Below are 13,530 nucleotides of genomic sequence, written 5' to 3'. Positions count from 1 at the left end.
GGGACGCACACACACCGCGTTAGAGAGAGCGAGGGAGAGGTGGAACCAAGTGCCACAAAAACAAAACAGAACTAAAAGGAGTGCCTGAATAACTGCGGACTACTCAACGCGTAAAAGAAACAAAGCGAAAACAAGGACGTCAGGGGAAGTAGCTGACAAATAGCAAAAAGGCTATATAAACAAAAAACCCTTCCCAAACAAACGGCAATGGGATAGGAATGTAACAGGTTGAGGAAAACTTGAGGGAGGTCAGTAGCGACGCAGGAGAGAACTCGAAAAAGACAGAGAATATAGATACGAGAGAGAGATGACGAGATACCTAAAGAGGCACACGCTGTAACAGAGAAAGAGAGAGGCTGAGAGCGTAACGGCATAACCAAAACGAATCAGCAATGATCTGTCTCCAAACGCTTCCTTATGAAGCCATGGCAACAGATCATTGCTGATTGCGCTGCCGGAGTCTAGGACTGGCTCGGGTGCCCCTAGCGGACGTAGATGGCACGGCATCCGAGCCAGCCCTGACAATACACGGGTTAATAAAAGTTATTCCAAAATGGAACTGGAATGTTTGAAGAACGCTTAGACACCGAAACCCTGGTTTGATTAAAATCGGTTTTTACTGTTCTAAATGGCAAGGTTGTCATGTTTTCATCTGAATGTTTACATGAAATAAAAATGTTTTGGTAAAATTGTCAAAACTGGTACTCTCTAAAATCTCCAGATACTTCAATGTTAACTAGGTAATTTTCATTTTTATATAGTTGCAAATCTGATGGCATGTTTGTATAAAAAAATGGGGAATTATTAACTTTATCCTTCCTACTAGAAATAAACTTTAAAAAATGCCTAAGCATTTACAGACTGATTAGGCAAGTTGCATAGTTTTACTGTTTTTTGTGTCAAATTTAACTGTACATAAAAACAAAATTTAGTACTGCCAAGTAAATGTCTCGCCCATACTGCTGAGAAGGTGTAGTTGGCTGTATGGCTGTTTCAAGATCAGCCATTCGCTCTTCTGTAAGTGGACATTCAACTGGTGGAACGATAATTCCCTCTGGGAATGTGTTGTAGTCAGCATCAAGGCCCTGCATATTCTTAAGGTGGGGGAGATGGAGAGTTTTGTCATAAAAAAACAATACATTTGTTATTCAAAGAATTAGTTATTCAAAGAACTATAAACTTGACTAATACCTCCATGTTTTCTGGAGGAGTCACAGGACTGCTAAGGAGTCCCAGCTCCCACATCTGGTTTGGGGACAAATTCCCCTCTGTGCGGACCGGATGGTTATTCCAACCATTCGTAAAGGCATCAAGGCTGGCTTGGAGTCGTGGCAGGAAAACATACTGAGCACAGAACAAGTGCAAGCTGTTGGATGGATCCAGTAAGCCTTCCTCTTCTAGGCTGTGTAAAACATCATAGAAGATGTTTGTGACTGCCATCCAGATATCACGCCACAGACGTTCTATTCTAGAAAACAGGAAGAAAATTGGAGACATAACACTTATTTAACACATTTCAAATGGACTAATATTTTATTAAAAATATTTGCGCAAGACCAACTTATCAAATTTTGGACTAATATTAAACTAATGATTTAAATGTAAAATTGCTCCTTTACCTCCCAACATACAGAGCACACTGAAAGAGGTTCACTGAGAACATTTTGGTGCTTACCTTTGGTTATGCACGCTTTTGCCAGACATGTAACTTCCCCTACCACAGCCACGGATGGAGAACATGCACCTGGCAATCTCCACATTTTCTACACCTTGGTCCCCTCTGACCCTAAATGTAAGAAATAAAAACACAAAACAGAATTGGGCAGAGTAAAGTTGGTATAGTCAATGCTGTTATATTTGAACAAATATGTTTTTAAATAGAGGAATGAAAGTTCTGTTATTGCATTGTCCTTAAAAAATAAAGTCTCATTATTTTTATTTGTGAATAAAACTTGCCTTAATGGAAAGCCATTTCTCTCTACTGACTGCAGGAAGAAACCAAGAGCAGTGGATGCCTTGTTGTTTGTTGCAGCACCTAGGTACATGACCTGAAATACATTTAGAATACACGTTAGTAGGTCTGGCACTATTATTACATAACAGAATGATATACATTTTGTTAACTAACTACAAGTTCACCTTTCTTGAGTAGCCATCAATGCCACCAAAGATCACAAAGCCATACCTAAAAAACAGCAAGCATTTAACTATTACTGAACATATGTATTTCAGCAGCTACTAATAATGGGTAAATTGTGTGGTCTAGTTTTTAACCCCAGTCCTGCAGACATACTGTCCTCTGGTTTCACCTGCCCAAACACACCTGATCCAGCTCATCAGGTAATTATCAAGCTATTCATGAGCTGAATCACGTGTGCTGGGCAGTCCTAGGGACGTGGTTTACTAATCGATCCTCAGGGATCAACTGGGGGGCCCTGAGGACCTTCCCAAACCCGATCCTAGAGTACCCACCTTGCCCTCCTACTAGCCAATGTGGGTATCTTAAAGCAGGAAAACACTAAAATGTTAATGTTAAGGTACTCCAGGACCAGAACCGGGTGTATGTGGTTATTTCCCAACCACCACTTTGCACATTTTAGCGTTTCCCTCTTTGACACTCCGTAAGGTGTTGTTCATGAGCTGAGCCCAGTTTCCAAATAGCATCTTATTGTTACCATTATCTAAAACGAGCTTCTCGGACACCCATCCCAGATTAGTGAACCAGGAGTGTAGGAAGCAAGGAAAACAATAACATTTGCAGAGCAGGTGGTCAAGATTAAGAACACTTAACTAGGTAATAAACTAAAAATAATTCATACCTGATAAGCTTGTGATTTGTGTCGACATGGACGAGATGGAGAGGGCCACGGACGGAGTATGTCCTTCTTACAATGCACCTCAACTGGGTCATTCTTAACAGAACTCCAGTTGGGTCCACATGCAGGGAATCCCACACCCTTGTCCACTGCACACGATGGCCCAGTGCTTGCAGTCTTCCCTTCATCATTCTGTAACCTAAATTTGGACTTTCAAGTTTCACTGATCTGACAAGGTTGTCCAACTCATCATCGGAAATCTTGCTGTACGTAAGTCTTACAGAAATTCTGTAGTCATGGAGTTTGCGTTTCACTGTCTTTGTTGAGACACAGAGAAGCTGGGCAATGCAAGGTATTGACAGATGCATATTTACTAATCTCTGAAGATGATCTCTGGAGATGATAAACTTTGGGCGTCCCTTTTCTCCATATTCCATGCCAACAGAAATTGATGGAGTACTACTTTCTGCAACATGCATCTCCACAATATCTTTCAAAGTTATGAGTGCACAAAGAACTTCTTCAGGTAGCAAAATCTGGTCAGACGCAGAGGTGATAAAGAGAAGTTCATGGTTGCACACAAACTGTAAATAGTCTAAATCTAGTGGTTGTCGATCTACCAAGCCTTTGCATAAGAATTCTTCCCAGTATGACTGGATCAGAAGCATTAGGCACAGAGACCTAAAGAGAGAGAGTGGCCATTAGTTGTCCAGTTATCTATTTATATTGTGTAGCTACATAAGACTAAGATTGACTATTTTAGATCACTATTCATCCATTTAGAATTTGCATTTACTTCAGACATATCGAAAACCATATTGGTGAACAACACAGTCACAGCACAATACAGTAATATGACTTATTCAACAAACTGAATTAGAATTAAAATTAAGTTAGAATGTGGTATGTGTATGTGTTTTCAACTCCAGTCCTTTGGACCTACAAGCTTGCAGTTTTAACTATTCCCTGCCACAACACACCTGATCCAGCTCATAAAAGGTTAGATAATTACCTCATCAGCTGGATCAGGTATCTTGGGACACTAAATAGCTGTAACTGTGCAGGGCAGTAGGTCATCAGGATTGGAGCTGAAAACTACTGGTCTACTGAATCAGGCCAGTGGTTCCCAATCATGGTCCTGGAGTACTCCCGTCTTGCACGTTGGTGTTTTGTCAGCACCCGAACTAATTAGATGGTCGTGAAGCCTTTACTGTGTTCAAGTGCGTGTGTGTGTGTGATGCAGAAGGAGACACCAGAACGTACAGATTTACCACAGGACCAGTGGTAGGGCATTTCCACTTTCTACCTAGACATGGTTCGACACAGAAGGCTTACAACTTGTCCTCAGTAGTTCCCTCAGCTTCCATAATTATGTGTACTCAAAACCATCTGGATGGGAGATCTTAATAATAATAATAATCATATGGGCGGGAACCATTGGCTATATAGTGCAACTGGTATCCATGTTTTCCATGTTAGCTAGCTAGCCTACTATTCTCACAGCCCTGATCACACTGCACAATTTAGTAAATGAAAACAAATCTAGCTACCGAATTAGATAATATGTCTATAAAAGTCTATTATTACCATCAATCTATAAAGTGCATATACCTGTGGTCCAGCTGGGCGACCGTCTGCCATGATGTCAGTAACCAAATTTCCGCGCTGTGTGACGGTTCAACTGATGACGCGGAACGTTCACAGCACGCCTTTCGCTCTTGGCCACGCCTCTTTCCCCGCCCCAACACAGAGGGTAAAACCGAAGCAAAGAAAAGAGAGAAGCGCAAAAAAAAATTATGAACGTAAAATGCGAGACGCAAAGAAAAGCAGTGACGCGCAAACAAAAGAAAGAAACGCAAAAGAAAGAAAGTATTGCAAAAAAAAAGCAGCAACATAAAATGTGAAGCGCAAAGAAAAGAAAGAAACGCAAAAGAGGGAAAGTATTGCAGAAACAAATTAGGAACGTAAAATGCAAAATGCTAATCTTATATTTGCGATATTATTTTTTTTTTGTCACCATTAAAGACCCTATTTTGACTCCATACAGAGGCAGGCGGCATTTCTGGACAACGGAGACCACAGTCACGCAGCACTGGCCACACTAAGTGCCACGATTATGTGGCAGCTGCCACAAGGTGCCATTTCTGGGTGGCACAGTGGTCACTTTCGTGCTGCTTACATGCTACTTACACGCCAAACAGGGACCGCACTCTTACAGGAACTTTAGCAGAAAGACGCGCCTCCCAATGACCTCTGATATGTTTTGTGATTGGCCAGATGCAGTTCGATTAGCTCCGAGTTTGTTTGCTCATCCTAAGTATCCCGGATGCATTCCCGAACCGCTTTTCAACCCGAACCTGAATTTCGACCTGAACCTGAATTTTGACCCGAACCTGAATTTCGACCCGAACCTGAATTGCGACCCGAACCTGAATTTCGACCTGAACCTGAATTTTAACTAGAATTTTTGCATACCTGAAAGGATTTTACATACTGTTTTTTCAAGTTATAATGATTTCAGGTTCAGGTTCTGGTGACACTAAAAAAAGTTCCATACAAATCCCACTCCAAGCGATCTTCAAAAGTTGGCAACCCTGCCAACATGTATTTCCATGTGAATGTAAACATTAAGGTGAACGGTAATGTTAGTTAATGTTAACATTCCTGTTAATCATCCTGAATGATCCTGGGTCAGTTTCACTTTCTGCACATTCTGATGATTTGCCTCTTCAGTAGAAGCAAATAACCTACAGGAACCACTAGAGGGCGCCAAAAACATTACACACAAGTATGGCAACTCAAAAGCCCAATACCGCTGAAGTATCTCCCACCATTTTTATTTTCCCCTTCTGGAAAATGTCCCCTTTGTTTTTATGTACAGATCAAATGATAACAATTCTGTTTAATACAGTGCAATAGTGATAACAATGATTGGGGTTAGAAGATAGAATATAGAAAAGAGGGGAAAAGAAAAGAGGGGGAGAGAAAATAAAAAGGGAAAACACAGAAGGGCGGGGAAAAAAACAACCACCTTAAATGACCACTGCAAAGGAGAGCAAAATGTGTACCCAAGACATATAGCAAAAATGACTGTGATGTATGTGTGTGTGTGAGTTTATGTAAGTGCAACATAGGATAAATGTACAGAATGTACTTACCAGCAAGGGTAAAAAGCTGCGACAACATTCCCCCAGAGGACAGAAGTAGGCAGAGAAAGACCCGAGAATCCCACCCGCCCTCGGCCCCTCCAGGAGCAGTGGAGTTCCAGGGTCGCACTTCCCAGTGACCCCTGCATGCTGGGAAGCATTTGCAGGTGGGGGAGACCCCGGACAACCCCCCAACCAAGGTGCGCAGGCCCAGGGGAACCAGAGGAAACAGAGCCCCCCCCCCCAGGATCCCCCCCACCATGAGCCAGTAGCAAGGCGCCAGCGCCACATGCCCCGAGAGCCACCCATCACCCGGTAGGGCCACCCACCCGCCGAGGAGCCCCGAGCCGCCCCGGAGTACAACTGCCCAGGGGAGCGGGCCAACCGCCACGCCGGAGCCCTGGAGGGGAGAAGTAACCACAGGGGAGCAGCTGGGAGAGGATCGGGCATGACTAGCCCCCGACCCAGAACCAGCTGTCCTCACACATACACTCAAACTCATATATACATTCACCCCCATATATACACCCCTACATACATACACACACCCCCTTATATATATGTATACACCTACACACATCCATATACACATACATACACGCACACACACACACACACATCCTCATATAGACCCTTACACACACATACACCTACACACACATGTGCATCCACACAAACATACACTCCCACACACATTCACCCACACCCATATACGGACATATATACACTCACAAATGTAATTACACACACACCCATATATACACCCCCCACCCAACACGTACTCATTCACCCACATATACAAACAGAGACAAGGACAAAAACACACATTCATCCAAACTAACACACTCTCTGTGGCGGGGGCAAATGGCTGGTCTATTCAGGTTTGGCAGCAGCCCCAGGACGCCCCCAGCCCAGCCCCGCGCTAGCGACCCAGCCCCGCCCCAGCAGGGAGCAGTAAACGGGTGAAGGAAGGCCTTCCCACCCCTCCATCCCCAGTGCTGTGTAGGTGTTGGTGTATATGCATGTGTGGTAGTGTGTGATACTATGGTGCAGTTAAAATTGAGGGGACAGGTGTTGGGACCAACGTGGACAAAGCCCCGGACCACTGGTCAGTGTTTGTCCACACCTCAAAAGCCCTCAATATATAAAGTGCAGTAAAAACTGAGGGACAGACGGGTGCGGGTGAGTACGGGTGTATGAGTACTGTGTGTGTGTTTGTATGTGTGGGGGGTGAAGGGGGGTGGGGGTGGGTGTTTATGCATAGGTCCAGAGGAAATGGTCCTCAGAGAGTAGCCGGTTTGGACATCCACATTCACCTAAACACATATTCACCCACACACATGTATACACCCACACACATATACACCCACACACATTCATCCCATATGCACAACACAGTCATGTACGCACCCACAACCATACCAATCACACAATAATCAAACGACAACAGACATCAACAGTATTGAAGATAAGCTGGTCTGAGTCTGAAACCCAGCGCCCCCAGCCCACCACCCAGGCACTCCAGAGCCCCAGGGCCCAGACCCAATACCCAGACGCAAGGAAGAACGACCCACCCCACCTAGCAGCGTGCCCGCAGCGGCACAGGTCACCCCCGCACGGGCAGGGCCCCAGGCACCCCGGGGCCCGATCCCAGGCACCAATCATGATCAAGTGCAGAATGTTCATTTAGAAAATAGCTATAAATAGTTAGAAAATTTAAACCAGGTAAAAACCTTTAAATCAGTATGTGAACTAAACGACTGCAGTGAACTGAAGAGACAGCGCCCTCTACAGTTGAGAGTGGGAATCACGTGGTACTGATACATTGGATGAAAATATGTTAAAAAGTGACTTTATAGGAGTAGAAAATATAACAGAACATTTATGAGTGTATATGGGTTATCTTGCAAATATGTTGGCAATTATAATTAGATAAAAAATATTTAGTCTATAAGTTTAGTCTAAGTTTTTTTTGTCACACTAAAATCCTGTGTTCATGACATAAGTGATTAAAAAATCAATAACAGAGTAGCAGAAAAGGGTTTAATGAGTTGAAGCTGTAAACACTGTAAACAAGAATGATAGAGAGAATGATAAAATGATAAAGAGAAGGATAGAGAATGTGGAAAGAGAGACTGTGAAAGAGATTTGGACAGAGAGAAGGGGACAGATACTTGGATAGAGAACTTAGAAAATGTCCAACTTTGTTTGAAACATTTAATGAGTCATATTTATTCTCTTTAGAGAGTCTTAGAAAACTGTAAGTAACTTGGTACACATCACATTACTTTCTTTGAAAACACACAGGGTATGGATCTTTAGTTCCAGGACTGACTGTGGCAAAATATTATTGATTATTTGTATTATTCATTGTGAAAGTGTATAGATGAGTCTCTTTGTCTACATTATAGAAGGACAGAGTGTGATCGTTGAGGTCTAAGAGCAGTCCAAGAGTGGGACAGTGTTCTTGATTAGGTATCAGAGTGTTACGGTCAGTGTTGGCATAAATGCCGTAACGTTCCTCATAACAGAGAGCTCTGAGCACGTCTTCTGAGGTCGGCTTTTGAGTCACGCCCACACACCATGATCTTTTACAGTTTCCTTGTTGGTCCAGTACTACTTCCCAGTACTGCAGTCTTGAGGAGAGCTCTTCCTTACTGAGAACATGAAGAAAAGGTTTAGATAGCGACTCTACGGTCAGATGTCCAGAGTAAATGGCCGTCCTGTCATATGCAGATGATACTGAACACCGTCTGGATCGAAAGTGAGATTCACTGTGAAAAGAAGATGCATCAATATCCTGAAAAGACTGTAATGAGATATGAGGTATTTGAAAGCTTAGAGTGAGATTGTTTACCTGTAGATTTTTTATACATTTCCCACTTGGGTTTTTTTTCTTCATCAGACGCTGGCGGTGCAGATGACTGTGAACTCTGACCTGTATGTTTAGGACCTTATCAGACACGGTTCTCTTTCAGACATGCCAGCTGTAATGGAGCAAGGTTTCTATCCTGGTTTTAAGACTAATAATAAAAACCTGTCGCACTAGCCCTGAACAATAAAGAGACCAGATTACCAAAGACCAGCGTTCTCTCTGTGGTCGTCTCTGGAGTCGTCTCTGGAACAAAGACAATGTTAGACCAATGAAAGTGTTCTCTTGTTCTCTTAGACGTGTGAACTGAAGTGAGAATTCACAGTGACTTCATTACCTTTACCACAATCCACAGAGTCCAGATCTCCCTGTGACTTACTGGTCATGTCTCTCACAAAATACAAGCACTTCCTGCATTATCCACAAGGAAGTGACTGGTGTGATTTACTGTTCTGACCATGTTATTGTGTGCTTGTTTTACTGTAGTGTAGACCACACACAAACATCTACATTATCATGAAGGCAACTAACATACAGTAAATCACTCGTAGATAGGTTCTTCTTAGTGCTGTCCTGTAATTTTGAAATGCTGCAAGTGAAAGGTTACCTGTAAGGGGGAGTGTTTCTTCTGGGATGGAGTCATTGGAAATTGCTGTATAATAAATAATATATATAATTTATATATATTATATATATATATATATATATATATATATATATATATATATATATATATATATATATATATATATATATATATATTATAATAGTATAATAATAATAAATTGCTGTATATATATATATATATATATATATATATATATATGTAGCGCCCCCTAGTTAATAAGTGCCAAACTACGCCACCCCTTAATTAGTGCTTTTTTACTTAGAGTAAGGGGAACTCTAAAGAAAGTAGACAAACGTCGGTGATGCAAAAATACAGTCTTTATTGAAGACAATAGACTCTGTCAGTTTAATTTAAATAAAACAAAAACAATCTAAGAGGTGTTGACGCTACCTGTTTGTGGTTTGGAGACTGAGTAAAGACAGCCAATTGACAATACCACTCGTGAATAATCTCTAAAATTCAGCCACACACTGCAAATGTTTTCCAAATCACACTCTAAAGTGAACACAGCCAAAAAACCATATGAAACCTCTGGTTTAGGCATACTAAAACATTTTCAGGTGTTTATAAAGCTTTAGAGAATGCACGGTGGCTAATTGTACCTGGTAACCGATCATTCGTAAGTCAGTAGAAGACAGAATGGATGTGGCGTGTCACCAACAGACTAAAATAAACAAAGGAGCTTTACTCCGTATGTCTGAAAGGGTGCGACTAAAGCTCGAGCATGATTACCAAACTCGCATACCTCGTACTCTGTACACACACCGGCTCTATGACCTGCGGCCACTCCACCTGAACACGCCTATCCTCGCGTCCCCACACTAATTAAAACCAAACCATGTTTAGTTGCTTCATCAGTCATCTTGTGCAAAAGTATAATATGCAACTTAATCCTACCTTCGGACTCGCTGTTACAGACACGCTTCTTCTAGACGCCGCCACCTGCATGCGCTTTAGCCACCACGCTATCCTCTAGGACCCCACAGGTGTACCTATATATGCCTACCTGTAAATGGCTCACCCAATGCAGGTGCTACTCTACTCTAGGACGTCATCCTTCATGTGCGCACCAAAACAAAGAAAGCGTCGCCTTGGCTATGCTGGCTACATATATATATATATATATATATATATATATATATATATATATATATTAGGCCTGTGTTGAAAAAATCGATTTTCCGATTCAGAATCGATTCGCATATGATGATCTGATTATCGATTCGTACGTCCAAAGATCGATTTTTTAGTGAACTTTTACCCCCGCCTCGTCACTGAATTCACGCTGGCATGCTCGGTCTAACTAACTGCAAAACAACATGGCGACGGACAGTGACGGTAACGACGATAGTCAAATCGGCAATCTAAAAACAGAAGGACAGTTTATCCAGTGTCAGTGACTATTTACATTTAGTCCATGTCACTGACAGTTTACCCAGTGTTTTTACAGTTTAAAAAAAGTTTAAAAAGTTAAAGTTAAACATGCTCTTGTAACGTTGGGCGCAAGGCGATGGACGAGACAGAATCCTTTGTACTTTCCAAATCGTTACGTTTATTACATTTACCGAAGCGCAGACAGCGCACATAAAACACGTTTACATAGAACATGTGTGACTCAAACAACGACGAGCACAGGACGCTGCGCGAACACACATTAAATGGACAAACCACACAAACCCCACGTGATGACGAGACGAGCCACAGGTGAGGATTATCACAAGACGCACCCGCACCCACGGAGATACACAGACGAGTAGACGCAGACAACGTTAACACACGCCCAACAGGGAGGGGTCGGGGACCGTAACGTGACAGTTCTGTTATTATATTCTCACTTTAAAGAAAAATACACGTTTACATTTTATACTTTCAGTTTATTAAGTGTGAGCACTTTAAAAATAAAAATGCATTTGGTAGCAACAGCTTTTGGGTGACTTCTTAATTATTTCAATCATAATAATAATGCACTGGTTAGTGTCCCAGTAGGAGTCCACTGTTGCAGATATAGACACCTCAAAGATGTCCTCTGTTTATTGTCCTGGATTACCTTTCTTGAAGGTAGATTTATGATTACCCTTTTCACCAGTCTTCCAGCCATCAGTAACTACCAACTACCAGTAACTATTTGCTGATTAATATTGATATAATACTAGTTTTAACATGTTGCTTCTGTACATAGTCAGGAAACAGCTCAAATAAATACATTTTTAATAACACTAAACCCCGAATTGGATCGAATCGGATCGAATCGATTAAATCGGATTAAATCGAAATAAATCGATTCTTAATGTTCAGAATCGGAATCGGATCGATTATTGGAATTTGAATCGATACCCAGCCCTAATATATATATATATATATATATATATATATATATATATATATATATATATATATATATATATATATATATTTACCTGCCATTTTAGCGTTTTTCCGAGAAGAGCAGTGTGGTAGTAAATCTGTTTAAAGAAAAATTTTATTGATATTGTCATTGTTGCCATGGTGCGTTGAAGCCTGTGTCCAATACTTACTCCTACAATATGAAGGAGTGATTCTCTGTGGTTTTTAGTACCTTGAATTACTAAAACCAGAAGAACCACCAGTGTAATGATGACAATTAATGAAAGAGTCAGAGATGAGATGAAGGCCTTCCTCCAGAACCCTACACACACATCAGCACAGATCACATGGGATCTGTCTAGTACGCTTCAAAACGTACTAGAATAAACAGCAAAACATTTACATCTGTAATCTTAATACATTTTGCTTTAAGCAAGCAGCATAGATCAGATTTAGAGATAAACACAGAAGCCAAAGCACAAAATCAGAGTTTGGTTCGCAAACATCTTAAGTGTCACGTTACAGCCCTGGACCACTCCCCTTGGGGTGTGTTTAAGTAGTCCGTGTCCATGTATGTATAAGTGGGGGTGTGGCTGGTGTGTGTTCACTCGTGTAATTAGTCTAATGTGTTTCACGCGGTGCTTGTTAGCTAGTGTATAAAGCGTGTGTGTAATGTCTTGTGCTCGTCTTTGTCAGAGTCATACACTTATACAGTATGTGTCTATGTTCCATGTGTGCAGAGCCACTGCCATGGGGTGCTGAGGTTCCCCTTGTCGCACCTCGGAGAGAAGAGAGTGAGTGGTGGCAGGCATACCCGGAGGCGCGCCCCCCGGTGACGCCCAGAGAGACTACTCGCATGCCCACCGAGAGGACTGCAGGGGCATCAGTGAGTAGCTCGCCAAGTAGCGCCGCACATGGTGGAGGGTCTGCAGCAAGGGCAGGAGGAAGACCGCCCACTGCAGCGCCTACAGCCCAGGGAGGGTTTTCTCCCCTGGCAGCCCTCCTGCAAGCACAAAGCCTGTTTCCAAGTTTACCTGTGCCTGTGTTTGTGTCTGTCCCAGTGTTTCTCCCTAATCCCCTTTTCCCTTTTGTGCCCATGTTAATAAATGTGCCCGTCTATATTTTGGTATATTATTTGTCTCCGGACCCATCCATTGGTGTGGGTCCAGGGACATTATAGCTTTGTTGACACCCCGGGATGGGTAGTGCCCTTGGTGGGGGGGCTCTGTCACATTACAGCCCCGGACCGCTCCCCTTGAGGGTGTGTTTACATAGTCCGTGTCCATGTATGTACATGTGGGGGTGTGGTTGTGTGTGTGTTCACCCATCTCATTAGTCTAACGTGTTTCACGCGGTGCTTGTTAGCTAGTGTATAAAGCGTGTGTGTGTGTAACATCTTGTGCTCGTCTTTGTCAGTCAAATCAAATCAAATCAAATAAATTTGTATAGCGCTTTTCACAACATATGTTGTCACAAAGCACTTTACCAAATCCCTAATGAGCAAGCCAAAGGCGACAGTGGCAAGGAAAAACTCCCTAGATGGTGGGAAATAGGAAGAAACCTTGGGAGGACCAAGACTCAAAAGGGAACCCATCCTCCATTGGGCGGCCCGTTAACACACAAATTACACAAAAACAAATTATACAGACTAATACACAAGTTACAAATAAATCACACAATCAGGCTAAGTATAAGGTAACTAGAATGAAAGTTCTGGGTGTTGAT

At 42.3% G+C, this 13,530-nt stretch overlaps 1 pseudogene; it reads right to left on the bottom strand.

The window, feature by feature from the left end:
* Nucleotides 1–9,127: 9,127 nt before the first annotated feature.
* The window catches only part of LOC143488613 (butyrophilin-like protein 2), a 62,590-nt pseudogene continuing 58,187 nt past the window's right edge, over nt 9,128–13,530 (bottom strand).

This window comes from Brachyhypopomus gauderio, chromosome 1 (genome assembly GCF_052324685.1).
Source record: "Brachyhypopomus gauderio isolate BG-103 chromosome 1, BGAUD_0.2, whole genome shotgun sequence".
In the NCBI taxonomy this organism is placed as follows: domain Eukaryota; kingdom Metazoa; phylum Chordata; class Actinopteri; order Gymnotiformes; family Hypopomidae; genus Brachyhypopomus; species Brachyhypopomus gauderio.
This window is presented reverse-complemented; position numbering and strand designations above follow the sequence as displayed.